The sequence below is a fragment of the Schistocerca americana genome, chromosome 11 (assembly GCF_021461395.2).
Source record: "Schistocerca americana isolate TAMUIC-IGC-003095 chromosome 11, iqSchAmer2.1, whole genome shotgun sequence".
Taxonomy (NCBI): domain Eukaryota; kingdom Metazoa; phylum Arthropoda; class Insecta; order Orthoptera; family Acrididae; genus Schistocerca; species Schistocerca americana.
In genome coordinates this window covers 169,758,830-169,773,309 of record NC_060129.1, presented here as the reverse complement: position 1 = coordinate 169,773,309, position 14,480 = coordinate 169,758,830, and the positions used below count along the sequence as shown (strand labels likewise).

General features: G+C 45.7%; 1 long non-coding RNA gene across 1 annotated transcript; it reads right to left on the bottom strand.

Moving 5' to 3' along the window:
- Positions 1-12,286: 12,286 nt before the first annotated feature.
- Positions 12,287-12,969, bottom strand: LOC124553570. Its single transcript, XR_006968061.1, has 3 exons — positions 12,906-12,969; positions 12,665-12,735; positions 12,287-12,544 (listed from the first exon to the last, which is right to left on the bottom strand). It is a non-coding gene; the product is annotated as an uncharacterized LOC124553570 (long non-coding RNA).
- Between the last annotated feature and the right edge of the window lie 1,511 nt (positions 12,970-14,480).

The window sequence follows — 14,480 nt, the reverse complement described above, 5'->3', positions numbered from 1 at the left end:
TGCAATAAGTAATACATAGAGGGGGCACAGAGAATACAAACAAAACGGCGGTCAAAACAATGTAGACACTAAAAAACAAAAAAACATGGAGCCGTTCACACTGGACGAGAAAACAACACTGCTTCTAGTTGACACGGCGCACAGAACATGGATGATGGCGACGGTACACGTGAACAGTGGCGGCGTGACGGCGAACAAACACTAAACACAAACGAAGGCACACACACGAGACACTGATGGCGATGATCTCCAGCGCGCGAATGTTCACTGTGCGTGTGCGAGTCCGCAGATATGCAAATGTAATACGAATAATATAAACGATTTTTTTAATTTCTCGGCATTTTATAGCTGTTTTTATACTACATTAAAATGTGTCAAATGCAGATAGTAGTACAACACGAGTTTAAAATGTTCATAAAACTTATCAAAATGCATCACATCTCCCATTTTAAACAAGCAATGTATAAGACTGGTGTGGCTACAAATATTCGGTAACTGCCGATTGCTGAGTGCGGTTCAGGCCCGTCCACACGCAACGATCTGTCTGTGCATATGTGATGTGCGCAGACAACGATCTGTCTGCGCAAATGACTGCGTACATCACATCTGCGCAGACAGATCGTTGCGTGTGGACAGAAGATTTGCACCAACCTGAGGTGTGCGCAAACCTGGAAGTTGGAGTTGGAGGTTTGAGCGAAACCTCTCAAATCTGTGGGTTCAAACCACATCTGCGCAGACAAGTTGGAGCGTGTGGACAGGAGATCGCCGCAAATCTGGCGTGAAACAGCTGTTTGCTCAGTCTAGTCTTTGTATTTGTGCGCACAGGGCATTAAAATGGCCGATACTCGTCAGTGTTCTCGAGAGTTTGTTAGTGAATTCATTGAAATATATAGAAACCACCCATGTTTGTGGAAGACATCTAGAAGGTTGGATCCCCTCCTTCGAAAGCGTCAGATTGCAAAGACTGGGCTACTCTCAGGGTGGAATCTCCATCTTCGAAGATTGTGTTTGTCTGTCTGTCTGTCTGTCTGTCTGCCCGCCGCTTGCTGCTATCGCTGTTCGTTCGTTCATCCGTCCGCCTGCCTACTCGCTGTCCATCGCCGTCGTCGTAACCACTGCCGCCGACGCCGCCGCCTGCTGTTCGTCCGTCTGTTCGCCGCGACCATCGCCGACGCCGCCGACGCCGCCACCTGCTGCACGTCCGTCTGTCCGTCGCCGTTCGTCTGCAATGAGTACTCCCACCTCCACCGTCATCTACACCTCCCCCTCCCCCTCTCCCACAGTCACTTCCTGGAGTGCCGCCCCTGGCCTCCCTCCTTACACCTCCTCTTCCCTTCCCCCACTTACCCATCCCCCAATCTCCTCCCCTGCTGTATACCCACACCTCTACACCCTTCCTCCAGCCTCTACACCCTCAACAGCTCCCACTACTACCCCCGCCCTCACGTACGCCTCTGTTGCCGCCTCTGCTGCCGCCCCTCAAGTGGTTGGCTTCCCCTCTCTCACCGACCCCGTCGCTTCGTCTTCTGCATCTCCCGCACGAATCACGTTGCGCCGAGCCACCATCGCCACCACTGAACCAGCTGCTTCTCCCGGTGCCTCCACTACGCCACAGGGATCTGCCACCCGCCACCTCCCTCTCCTCCCCGTCCCTCTCCTCTCCTCCCAGCCTCCAGTCTCCAAAAAACCCCAAAAGCGCGTCCTTACCGACTCTGCTCCCGCCACTTCCCACAAAAAATCAACGCCACCTCCCCCTCCCCCTGCCGTCACCATGGACACCACCCCTCCTCCTGCCACCCCTACCTTGGCCCCCACCCTCCACACCTTTGTCCTGTCCACTCCCGATCCTAAGTTCCTCGATGCTCGTACCCTCACCAAGGAAATACGAAAGTACTTACCTGGTGCTCCCATCTCCCAACTCATTCCCCGCAGGGACTCAGTCCTTATCAAGTCCCCGTCCCCATCATTTCACACAGACCTCCTGCGAAAACTCCCACGAGTTATGTTTGGCCCCCACGCCTCTCTGACACCCTTCCTTTCCGCTTCCACTCCTCGTCAGCCCCAGCCTCCCCGTCGCCCCCCCACCTACACCGCTGTGATCACCAAGCTCAGCCGGGTGATCACAGAGGATGAAGTGTTGGTAGAACTGAACTCCCACCCGGACTTGGAAATCCGCTCTGCCTGCCGTATCCACAACGCCTCTGGTCCCACCAACCTCATGCGGGTATTCTCTGAGTCCGCCCCATCCATAGACCATCTCCTCATCCAGGGTGCCCTGACATACCACCGTCGCCACCCTGATGAATCCTCCAAATCCCCTCCCCAATCCTACCGTTGCCAGCGGTGCCTGATGTACAATGACCACCTGACTCCCAACTGCAAAAACCCCCCACCTGTCCCCATTGCAAGGCCTCCCACTTTCTTAAGAACTGCCCCAACCTCGCTGCTCCTTCTTCCTGTAATACCTGCAATGGCCCCCATCCCACATACTCCCACAAGTGTAAAGCTAAACCCCCTCCAGCCATCCCTGAACTTACAGTCCCAGTTCGTCCCGTCGATCCCCCTGTCCATCCCAACAATTCCCTCCATCCACCGCCCATGGCCGAGGACATCATCCGGTTCATTACCGTTGTACTCCAAAACATTCACCCTTTTCAGCGCCCCCACACCTTCCAACAAATCTCCCTTGCTGCTCGCTCTGTTTTCCACCTGAACACCTTCGCCACTTACTCCCACAACCAAGCCCACTTCACCTTCACCCGCCTCAACACCCTAGTTTAAGTCTCTTCCCTTCCCTCTCTTCCCCCCCCCCCTCCTTCCCATCATGGCGTGGCACGAGTCTCTCATCCTCTTCCAGAACATTCGCTCCTTCCGCTCCAACAAATACCTCCTCATGCACACCCTCTCCCACCACCAGGTCGACACCTTCCTCTTAAACGAAACCTTTCTCCAGCCCCACCATTCTATCCGCACCTCCCGCTATATCCTCCACCGCACTGATGCTCCTGGTCCTCGTGCGCAGGGTGGAGTCGCGATTGGCCACCTTAAGCATATCCCCGTCCGACCACAACCTCTCCTCAATGACCCCACTGAACATCTTATCCTTAGTGTCTTCTTCCCCTCCCTCACCATTACCTGTGCTACCATCTATGTCCGCTCCACTGCTCCTCTTCCTTATGACTTCATCTCACACATTGACCACACCTTGTCCACCTATGTGATTGCTGCCGACCTCAACATCCATAGCCACACTCCTGCTGCCCTTCGACGGTGGCATCAGTTCCTCTCCACAATCCAAGGTGACCTTGTTCCCCTCCCCCAGCACACCCGACCCGAAAGTGACACCACCCCCGGTGCTGTCATTGCCTCCGCCAACCTCCTTGGGCGTATCGCTGTCGCCGTCCTTGACCCCACAGGTAGCGATCACCTCCCTGTCCTTCTCACCATAACGTCTGCTCACCGCCCCCCTCCGGCTTCGCACCCTGCACCCCCTCCCAAGGTCGTCCATGACTATCGCCGTGCCAACTGGGATGCCTACCGGGATTCCATCTCCACCCAGGTCGAAAGCCACCCTCTTACCTATTGCCATCCTGATGACATCATCCACGCCTCGTCCTTCCTTCAGAAGGTAATTACTGACGCTGTGGAGGCCCATGTTCCTACTAAAACCATCCACCCACACTGTCCCACTCTCCCTCTGCGGGCTGTCCTCCTCCTCCGTGAATCCTACCGCCTCTATCGCTCCTTCCTGCACACTCGTGACAGGGATACACTCCAACGCCACCGGCAAATACAGCGATACGTACGGAACCTTATTACAGCAACAAAACGCCGCGACTGGTGCCAGACCTGCACGCGACTCAACGCCACCCTCCCTATCAACTCCTCCAAGTACTGGTCTGCCTTCCATCGTCTTACTGGTTCCCTTTCCGCTCCCCACTACCCCCTTCTCCATAACGATCGCCCCCTTCCTGACAACCTCAGTAAGGCCAACCACTTCGCTTCCCACCTTTCCGAGGTCTTCTCCATCCCTGATGATCCCCACTTTGATTATTCTCTTTTCCCCACAGTCATGGAACGTACTGATACCTCGGTTGCTCCACTGGCTCCTAGTCACCAGTACTTGGGGCAGTTGCCCCCCTCCGTCGTAAACACTCCCATCACAGCCCAAGACATTAAACTTATCCTCCGGTCCAAACACAACACGGCCCCTGGTCACGACTGTGTCACCTACCGTCACCTTCGCGAAAGCCCCTATTCCTTCCTGACTGTCCTCGCCCATCTCTATAATGTCGTCCTCTCTACTGGCTTCTACCCTGACCTGTGGAAGACCTCCCGCGTCCTCTTATTCCTCAAACCCAACAAACCCCCTTCTGCCGCCTCTTCCTATCGTCCCATCTGCCTCACCTCCATCTTCAGTAAGGTCTTTGAATCCATCCTCTCCCACCGTATCCATCAGCACCTTGCTCAACACCACCTCCTCCCCCTTACCCAGTGTGGCTTCTGACCCTCCTTCTCTGCTGACGACCAACTCCTCAACCTTGTTCACCTTCTGTCCCTCCAGCTCAACTCCCATCGCTCCGCCATTTTTGCTTCACTTGACCTCCAAAATGCCTATGACTGTGTATAGCATCCCGGTCTCCTCTTTAAACTCTAAACCTACGCCCTGCTTACCAATTTTGTCCATCTGGTCACTTCCTTCCTCTCGCACCGTCCTTCCTATGTCACCCTCCACAACACCAACTCCCGTATCTTTTATCCCACGGCTGGCGTCCCCCAGGGTTCTGTCCTGTCCCCTCTCCTTTATCTCTCGTATACAGCTGATATGCCCAAGCCACCCCCACCAGTCCACCTTCTCCAATATGCTGATGACACTGCCTTCCTGGCTCTCTATCCTACCCTTCAACAGTCTCAACGCACCCTCCAAACCCACGTTAACCAGTTCACCACTTGGTGTAACCAGTGGTTCCTCCGTCTCAACCCCTCCAAAACCCAGGCAATCATCATAGGCCGCACCACTCGCTCCTTTCGCCTCCATGATTTCTACCTCACCCTTTATGGTCCTCCTATCCAACTCACCCTCACCCTGAAATACCTTGGCCTCACCCTTGACCGACACCTCACCTGGACCCCTCATCTCCTGACCATCCAGCAGAAAGCCCATTCCCGCCTCCGCCTGCTGAAACTCCTGTCTGGCCGGACATGGGGGTTGCATCCTTCTACCATCCTCCACACCTACAAATCCCTCATCCGTCCTATCCTCTGTTATGCCAGCGTCGCCTGGATCTCCGCCCCCACCTGCTTTTACAAGGCCCTCCAAATCCTTGAACGCCTTGCCTTCCGTATCCGCCTTCCTTCCCCCACACGGCTCCTGTATGAACTGATCCCCTTCCCCCACCTCCTCCTGTTCCTCCAACATCTCCGCATCCTTTACATTATTCGCAGGCTTGATCCCCCCCACCCTCTGGTTTCCTCCTTCCTCTCCACCCCCCGCCCGTTGCCGCGCCTCTATCGCTGTATCCCTCCCTCTCTCCACTTCCACACCCTCCATCTCCTTCATCAGGGCAGTTTCCAACGCCTCCCCCTCCCGGATGATGAACTTCGCCGTGACATCTACCCTTCCTTCCAACTATAACCTGGCTAGGACAAAGGTATACAGGGAGGGGGCTGGAGAGGAGGGAGGTGGGGTGGTATCCATAGCGGGGTCAGTGGGAGGTGGGGCGGGCAGTGGCTTTTTGGAGGAAGGAGTAGAGGAGAGGTCGCCACTGGGCCGTTTGGAAGATTTTTTGGCGGGTGTTGCCTGGGAGGAGGGATGAGGGACTGGATGGATGGGGACGTGGTGGGAGGCAGGGCCCTCCTGTGAGGCAGTAGCACCGGATGAGAGGGTAGGGCGCTCTGTGGCGGCGACTGTGGCGCGGCGGGCGGAGACTCTGGCAGGGGAAGCAGTGGTAGTCGCAGGGGGGAGAGGGGGAAAGTCGTCTCGGCGGGCGACAGGAGCAGGAGGGGGGTTGGGAGCAGGGACAGAGGCAGGAGCGGGAGAAGCAGCAGGGGCAGTAGCAGGGGTAGGAGCGGGAGTGACGTACAGGTGGGGATACATCGATGGAGAGGAGATAGATGGGGAGGAGACTGTGAGTAGGGGAGGTGCATGAGACGGGTGAATCCCAGAGGAAGCACTCCATGACGTTACAGTGGGGGCAGGTGAAGGAGAGGTGTAGATGATGGTGGTAGTTGGGGCGTCCATGATCGCAGGCGGCAGCGAACACCGAGAGACGGCGGCAGCGGCGAGCACCGAGAGACGGCGGCAGAAGAAACGGCGAGCACCAAGAGACGGCGACAGCGGCGGCGGCGGCGGCGGCGGCTGAAGAAGCGGCGACCGGGTGGTGGCGGCAGAAGAGGAAGCGGTGAGCACCGGCAGACGGCGACCAGGCGGCGGCGGCGGCGGCGGCGGCGGCGTGCAGACGGGCAACAACGCGACAAGCACGGTTGGGGGCGCTTCCACGTCGAAGATACACCCTGGGAGTAGCCCAGGCAGTGCGAGTCCTCGATGAGGAAGTGAGGGAATCCAACCCTCGAATGGATCTGCTTGGCTTTCTTAATGTTCGCCCTGCAAATCTTGCAGTAAATTTACGTGAGAAAACTGCTTTCGCTTTAGCAGCCACTGTCTACACCTATTTGACGGCTTTCTCTGTTTCCTGTGGCTGGTCTGAATGTTTTTTGCAACACAAGTTGCGAACACAGACCACAACAGAACTTCCTCTATTTCTATATTTCAAAATAACTGAATTAAATTTTTGACGTTTACGGGGAGCGTAGTCGCTTGCCAGTGATATTTCTTTTCTACCTTGATAGATGGCGGGCGAGTAGTAGATTGAGGTTTGTGTCGTGTGAACACACCACATTTGCAGCGATCTTTTGCATGTACAGACACCTGCGCCGATGTCTGCGCAGATAGATCGTTGCGTGTGGACCTGGCTGTAGCAAAGCGAATGAGAGACCCGCAACACTTTCTCACTCAGCGTATTAGGGTGCCATCTGTCGGTAACATCTAGCAACACTGCGGTTCTGAGCTTCACTCCAAACGATTTAAATTCTTCATATTTCATTTCTGTTTGCAATTATAGGTTCTGCAGGCAGATGATGGATGTAATAAAGAAGTCCCTCGCTTTAACAGTTTTTACTCTGCTGCTATAATCGCATGTATATTCCAATTAATTATGAAGTGAATACTTCATACCTAGCAATATATGTCGTACAATGTTCTACATATACAATCATTCTAATTCCATGTGACATGCGTTTGCAGTCATGATATCCAGTCTTACATTAACAAATTTTTGAAAGGCATGGTGATTATACATGCCCATAATTTGCATGAACGTAGTAGATAGTATATCAATATCGTTATAATAGATATCACAGTGTCAGTTATTTTTTGATAATCTTTAACGGTTATTATTAACTGCCAAGTCATTTTTCGCTAGCGAATACTGAATACTCCGACAGTTAAATAACGACATACATGGAATTCATCAGTTTAGTTAATAGTTATCAGTATAGCTGCGAGTAGTGTGAAATGGCAGGAATGTCGTATGAATCGTGTCATAACCTTAGCTAATGAACTCCGGGTATATTTTAGTTGATGTTAGAACGATTATTAGTGTTTCATATTATATGTATGTAGGTTATCGGTCGCTATTAGAAATATTATCCTCCCAGTTGCAACAGAAAGTACGCGGAACTTCGCCACAGCACTGTTTAAGTAAATTGTTAACAACGTGCGTTTTTAAGTTTGAAGAAATATATTAACTGAATACTTTAGGTTAAATTCGAAGCTTAATTTCTTGTGTTGTTTACTTAATAGAATAAGTGTACTGCATTGTAATACAACACAAAAATATACGTAATGTGAAAGATTCGTTTACTCCTCTAAAAGATAGTCATATGGTTGAAAGTGTGAGTACGCTAGTTGGAAAACTACTCGATTTCTCCAGCTGCAGCATGTGTATAACATAGGATGAATGGAAGCGTCCGATTCCACCCGCCTGCTTTGACCCGTGACGTAAGGTTCTGTAATCCCATAACATATAAAGACATGCAGATCGAAAAGATCGACAGTGTTAAATTTCTGAGATTATAACTCGATTATAAATTCAGTTGGGAAGGGCTTACCACAGAATTGCTAAAGCTCCTACACAAATCTGTATTTGCAGTTAGAATGGTGTCAGATGTAGGAGACACAAATGTAAGAAAGTTAACATACTTTTATTCTGTTCTGTCATAAGGGATCATATTCTGGGGTAACTGATCAACGGGGCAAAAGTTTTTAGCATGTAAAAGCCTCTAGGCCTAATAAAAATCGTTTGTGGTATAAATAAAAGAACACCATGTTCTGTTCAAGGAACTTCATATTCTAACCACTGCTATATAGTATATTTATTCTTTAATGAAATTTGTTGCAAGTATTTCCAACCAATAGCACAATACATAGTATCAATACTAGGAATAAGAACAGCAATCTACATAAAGATCTAAGATCACTTACCTTGGACAAAATTTCCTTTCCTGGGGAATGCTTTACCTGTGGATTCCACGCTTTGCAATAATATGAATCCTTTCTAAACACTTCATCTGTCAATGCCAGCTGCCTGCTTTGATCTTTTTGCAGTTTAATATCATGACAGTTAACTGTCTGAATAGGTAGGGCCAATTAATGAACAAGACAAGATGAGCACTCAAAATGAAGGGCTAAGTCTTGCATATAACAACCTCAACGTAGCAATGAGTGCACCTGACAGAGTTTTTCAGTGTTGCGTAACATAATAGAAAATGAACTGACTTGAGCTCTTTGAAAACAAAAAAGCATATTTTATTCAAAAACGTTCATGTAGTATGCACAAGTGCTAATAGGCCCAAATGTAAGTAAATCTATACTTTTATTTCAATACACTGACAAAGTATTTGACGTGATTATTGTAAGCATGATGTATTCATGCCAAATATACCTCCGTGAAGTGCTTCAATTGCAATACATATGTTTGAAGTGTACACTGGACAATGTTCCTGCATAAAAGTGATATGCTCCAAACTATGTATAAAATGTTTCAAAGTCAATGGCCAAAAACTAATTAAACGAAAAAAAGCCTATTTGCAATGGATGTGTGCAAACTGAGAAAACTCATTTTTCTCTCGCTAATGCCACAAAGCTAAGTTTCACCAAATTACATAAGTTTCTTTGTATTCAAGTTGACCTGATACAGCACTGCCACTTTTTCATCATGATGCTACCAAGCATTAGTGATGGGGTATACTTGGAGAAGATACTCAACTATGTTCCATTTTTAGATCACTGCCAATACTCAAGGCATTTCAGTAAGTTTAAAATCCCTAGAAAGTATTAACATGTTGCATACACACTACTATATTTCATAGCTTTCCATACTATGTATGAGACAGCAAGTGTTTGTGTTCACAGTAGTGCCACAAATTGACATTTCTTGAGAAGGTAGAGATGTGATGCATGTATCACTTGAGATGAGTTTCCTATCCTGCCCCAAAATTAAGATATATTCTTACAAGGTTACTGCACAGCTGTTTACTTTCTGTATGTTCTATGTAAGATACCTATGTTCATGAGACAGTAATATCACCTCAACAAAGACACATTACCATGCCACATAAGAGATTACCATATTTGTACATAAAATATATCCTAAAATGGTAGTAAGTGCTCGTCTTTGAGCTCATGGGTTTTCATCAAATTACTTAAGAGTACAGGGAACAAAAGAAAGGAAGATAAGTTAAAACAAAAAATGGTAACCAACACAAATGTATGTACATGTGAGATCAATTTTATTCTGACTTTTCCACAATGATATGGAACACTTACAACATTGCAGCATTATCAAGAGAATGAATAAATAGTTAACATGTCAGAGACTGAGCAGAAACTCAGATTGGAAATGGCAGGTAATCTGCTATGGCCTATTCAGTGGAACCAACAAAAGTATTTACCTAAAGGAATTTAGGGAACCCACATAAAATGTAAATCAGGATGTTCAAACAGACGAAGGATCCCAATGCACCTGAATGCAAATTCGGTGCCATAACCACTCTGCAATTTTCTCAGTAATTTAACATGTGACCACAAATACAAATGTATAAACTTTTTTATTTCATCCAAGAATATCTCAACATAATACAACAAACATCAATAATTCAAAATATGGGTATATACACAATGTTTAAAGGATCTTTTTAAGGGTGGGACAGGTGGTCAGCCGTGGCCTTGATGAAGGAACCATCTCGGCATTTGCCTTAGCGATCCAGGAAAACCCGAATCAGGATGGCCAGACACAGCGAACCCCATCCTCCTGAATATGAGGTCAGTGCTGTTAATAGCTACACTGCCTCATTCGGTTGTTACCTATTATACAATGTTCTCTGATTTACATGAAAATAGATCTTACAACTAGCAAAAATAATGATTAAATATATACACAATTACATATGCAATTACACTTTAACATTTTTCTTTATCACTTTACACAAACAGACCACACAACACTTTGTTCACGGAACTTCAATAAACCGCCAGAGGCTGCTTCAGCAGTTGCTGCATATATGAGTAGTTATCTGAAACAGAAGAACAGGAAACAAACAGCAGAAATATCCTTGTCTAAAGACACTTTAGAAACAACATAAAAACTTGCAGCAACTACTTAGCTGACTCACATTAGTAGTAAACATATTCACTGAAGGCATGTCTAGCAATTAATTTAATATGTTCTTCAAACTTCTATTGTATGCTGATAACACTACACTGTAGAGTGTGACCACAATGAAACTAATAATGTAAGGGATACCTTCTACACAAATTCTGGGATGTTAACATCTGAATAGCTGTTCTCTGCAAAACACTGTTTTTTATAGTTGGAGGGTCCAGCATGTGAATCAAGATACTGAAACTTTTTTTAAGAATTACTGAAATTTATCTTTTGATGCAGTTTTAGGTTTGAAGTTAACATTTAAATACCTCAGATAATGACTGACTTTTTCAGTAAACAAAATGTCCATGAAAGCCTCTAATAATAATTCCATGTCCCACAATGTAATTTTATTTTTTAAAGAGTGGAGCCCCTCCACACTGCCACTAGCAAAAGTTCTACAATCACCTCTGCATTGGTTAGTTTTTTATTCAATACAGGTCCATCAGGAGATAGAAAATGGATGAAAAATGTAACAAGAATTGAGATTTTAAGGGCAGAGGGCAAAACATGTCATGGCAAGCACCAACGGGAAAAAATCCTCCACAACTGTTGGACAGGTAGTAAGAGCAGTAGCGGATTTCTTGCTGTCTGCAGCAGATCATGCAAGGGTATGTCACATTAGTAAGTGGGTACCGTGCAGTTTGATACCAGTGTTATAACCACCTGCACATCAGTACAAATGCATGTTGGAGCACCTCAGTGGGGAAGGCCAGTTGCACCCTTTCTGTACTCCAACCTACTTACATTTAATGCCTGATTTAATAAAAATTATACTCTTCCATTTCTGGCATCCCTTCTAGAATACAAACTAGCAAAATTATGAGAATTTGTTGTGTTCCACCACAAAGATAGGAAAACTTCCGAGTTTTGCAAATGAAATTTAGTATTGAGCACAAGAGGTTTCACCAATCCACGTTTGGCATTTTCAGTGGTATTCTTTTCGGTCCTATTCAAAGAAACCATTTCTTCCAGTAAATATTTCTCAGCAGGTAACCTATACTGCAAGTCTGCAAAGGATGAAGTGTTATCATTACAATAAAACAATTTCAGTTAACATCTGAGGAAAATAGCAGCATATATTAACAATAATATACGGATTAGTGTTAACACACATGAAACTGATGTCAGTATCATTTTAAGAAACTTGAAATTCAAAATAATTGAATGCCAGAATGGGTGCTTCAGCTAACAATTGTTAAGTAAAGCAGAAAACAAAATGCTACTGTACTTACAAACTTTGAGGTGCCACATGCCTTGACACAGGCTACCAATAACCCACAAGTATTTTTGACATCTCATGCCTCACAGGTACTAAACTGGATTGCAATCTGATGATTACTGCTATCAACATGAAAGATAATATAGTTGTATCCAGTGACCAAATTTCAAAGCTGATACTGAAATTAAGTTCTAAGTTACAAATTCCAGTATTTACATATACATCACCGGTAATCCATTCACATGTCATAACATTAAACTCAGTGCAAATGTACCTCCATTTTAAGTGAAAGGTTAAGTTTGCCATTCTATGCAAAACACTATTACCTCATACTTCAAGTTTGCCTCTATAGGACTGTGTAACATTTGCTGCTGCTGGAAGACTATCGGAGCCATAACTGGAACAAAGAGCTCCGAGTTACCACCTGCCAATATAAACAAACTTCAATTCTAAACTGAAGGTGAAATATGTCATATGTATCCAAACCACTACCACATTATTCTTCAAGCTTCTCGCATTATGGCTGTGTGACGTCTGCTGCTGCTGCTGACTTCTGGAGCTGTAACAGGAACAAAGAGCTTTGAGTTACCATTTGCCAGTATACTCTTAAGACTGTAACTGTACCTTCATTTTAAGTGAAAGGTGAAATTTGCCAAATGTGTATCCAAACCACTAGTACCTTATTCTTCAAGTTTCCCGTTTTATAACTGTGTGACATCTGCTGCTGGTGACTGACTTCTGGAGCTATAACTGGAACAAAGTGCTCTGACTTACTGACTGACAATATACATTAAACACTTCAACACAAAACCACTAGTACTCTTTTAATTTAGCATAACAAATATATACTATGCCCTACAGTTATCTCCATTTTAAGGGAGAGATCAAATCTGCCAAAAATGTACCCAAACTAGAATTACCTTACTGTTATAATATCTCAAGTATTAAACGGAGACTCATCTGCTGGTGTTGGTGTGCCTCTCAAATCCACTACTGAAACAAACATCTAAGATAAGAAAAGCATATTTTGGGGTATAAATCACCAGTAATCTCTCATTACATACAATAAATAACACGTACCCTGTAACAAGAAATTCAGGAGTTAGTACTGTTCATATTTAGAAATATAAGTTTGTCAACTTTGGACGCCTTCAGCCATGTTCACCTTTCATTTATAATGATACCAGTTTTACCTTTGTACTTCCACAATAGCAGCTGACTGAGGAGTGCCCTGGGGCTGTGTTGACTTTACAATTGCATCATAGACACCCCATACTGACAAGGGATCAGTGGTGGTTGAAGTTGACACAGTTTCATGGCTCTGGCCTGTGTTTGTCAGTCTTCTGTCACCCATCTTTTATGCTACTAGTTCAATAAGCTGTTTCTTTGCATTATCTGCTGCAACTCGGTTTTCAAACACAAGAGATATAAAGCGTGGATCTAGTAGAGTGGCTACTCCTATAGACTTGCTCATCTCTACATTGTGGAAACGGTCCTTCAGGCCTTTTGTTAATTCTTCAATGACAGTCCTTGTCACACTGTTAAATGGCCTTTTCAAAAGTTCTGCACACGCTGATGATAATCCCCTTGTCAGAACAATAACCTGAAAATTGGAATAAGTTCAATATAACACAAACAGTACAATATCTCAGAAATGATTATGCCGTAATACCACAGCTAACATTTTAGCAAGAAAAAAGCTGCTTAACTTACTTGGCTGCCAGTAGGATATGACTCAGCACTAAGCTGTGTTGAAACCTGTGCAAATGGCTTCAACACAGAGCAGAGTTCTGAGCAGATGTTCCATTCCTCGTCTGTCAGTTGAGGGGGCTGGAGCAGTTTGCTCCTCTTCCACACTACTGGTGCCAAGGATCACCCCTACGGGAAGGGTTTCACCTACAGAAAAATAGGTTTCATATCAGCATAAGCACAATAGAAATGATGTCATATTTTTGGTGATATATATTACAATGTTTGCGTACAGTATTCTACATGGTACTTGCAGCTTGAACATTTACTTCATACAAGTTGACAACTGACTCAGTTTCAGTAATGACTATAGCTTCAAATTTCTTCTTTAATCCTAGCAACACCAACACATTTTCAATAACGTGTATTGGGGGGAAGGGAGGGTACTGTATTTCCACCCTAAAAAAATATCGTAATTGTTGTTGACATATCATATTTTAAACAAATACTGATGTATAAGTAGGGCCCTGAACTTCAAAATATTCAATATGACTGTCACTGTGGAAAGTCACATGTACCTATTAACATGTCAAATTTTTGGGTTAAGTTTAACGACAAAATTTAAAACATTTATGGAATTCAGTTGAAGACTCCATTAAAAAGAATTATCCTTTTCAAAATTTTAAAATATGAAACAGTATCTAATTCCCCCCCACCGGCATCATCAGGGTTAAAAACAAATGATACACAGGAATGAGCACTGATACAATCCGCTATCCGATTAGTTACTAATAATTGTGAGACGA